This window comes from Aythya marila (assembly GCF_965140915.1).
Source record: "Aythya marila genome assembly, chromosome: 3".
NCBI classification, from domain to species: Eukaryota; Metazoa; Chordata; class Aves; order Anseriformes; family Anatidae; genus Aythya; species Aythya marila.
The window spans coordinates 20,907,846-20,909,493 of record NC_139044.1 but is presented as its reverse complement, the minus strand read 5'-3'; positions in this window follow the sequence as shown (position 1 = coordinate 20,909,493).

The following is a 1,648-nucleotide window of genomic DNA, read 5'->3' as shown; positions in this document are numbered from 1 at the left end:
TGGCATCTGAAATAACGCAGTGCGATTGTTTATGTATTTTTTCAAATGATATAATACATTGTTTCATACAATGCAATGCAAGACAACCTCAGCTATTAACAATTTAACAATTTAATAAATTAAACAATCCCACATGTGTTTGATTATAGGAATAGCAGATTAATAGAGATTAACAAGCATCCAACTCTATTTCAGGGCATGTGTTTAACCCCATTCTTTCCACTTACTGGTGGAAAATCTTGGATGCTTCTAAATTGGAAAAAAATCAGAACATTTGTTATCTGGCAAATGCCTTCAGACTTGCACAGAGTTCACAGAGATCTACTAAGAAGACAAGTAACAGGAAATCATTTGATATGTATACTTTCTAAAACCCATTTCCCCCTAGGGCATGGAGTATAAATTAGTCAGCTTCAAGTTTTGTTTCCTATTTAGCTATTAAGGATTTTTATTGGAATAAAATACTCATTCTGATTGTAGCAAAGGCAAAAATAGAAGAGGAAGAAGAAAGGGAAGTAAAAGACATGCAGGCAGTAGACATAAACAGAATTACATGAATATTGACCATTTGCAAGCAGTAAAAGTCATAAATAAAAGCACCCCTCACTATATTTTAGGGGGAAAGCAATAAAAAAAAAAAGATTTAAAAAATAAAAATAAAAAACAAATAACAGAAAAGTGGAATCAAGTCTTCATTAATGGTATCAAAAGTATCAGTTTAGGTTTCAAAATAATCTCTTCCTCCTTCCCAGCTGTAAACCCTGACTGAGGTTAAGCAGCAAACTACTTTTGCACAATTCGGATTACCCTGAAGGGTTCAGTGATCATCTGAGGCTGTTCCACATAATTCTGGCCAAGAGCACAAACAGAAAACCATGTGCAGAAAACTCTGAACATACTCTGTATGTGTGACATTCTCCACACCCTGTTGTTTGGCAAGACTTTCTTCAAATTGCAGAGTGGGCATAGCGAGCCAAATTCAGGGATGAGTCGAAATGACTCAAAGGCCCTGATAAAATCTCCATTCAAGCTGAGGGAAAGGTTTCCTCTTCTCTTACATTTTGAAACGTACAAAGAAACAGAAGAAAGATGAAAACTGCATCGTGGCAGGGGGGAGGATTTTCAGAGGAGGAAGCAAACTTCACAGGCTCCCTTGGGGCAACACCAGCAGAAACACTTCAGATAATAATTATAAAATATTAAATTTTCTCACTAGCTACATAGTTCAGGATTTGTCAGACAGTGACAGGAGACAACAGCCTGCACATTAGAGAGGTGAGCAATTAAGCTCCCATGAAGGTCAGAAATCCTGTTGAGGTTTCACGCTTGTCTATGTGTCCCAGCTCTCCACCCATCCAGGCCATCCATCCATCTATCTACTAAAGGAGTAAAGGACTTTCTTCTGGAAGATACATAATTCTTCACAGATGTATATACATAACACAGCACAGAGATTGGAGAACATAAATCCAGGACATTTATCTTTACTTCTAGCTACTAATTATTAAAGACAGTTGGAATAAATCATTAATGATACCTATTCACATTAATGAGACACAATAATAGCTAAGGACCAGCTCACAAAAGTTTAATGTTTATAGACTTGCTGCCACTATCAGAACTTCTGATCAACGCAGCAGCCCCAAAC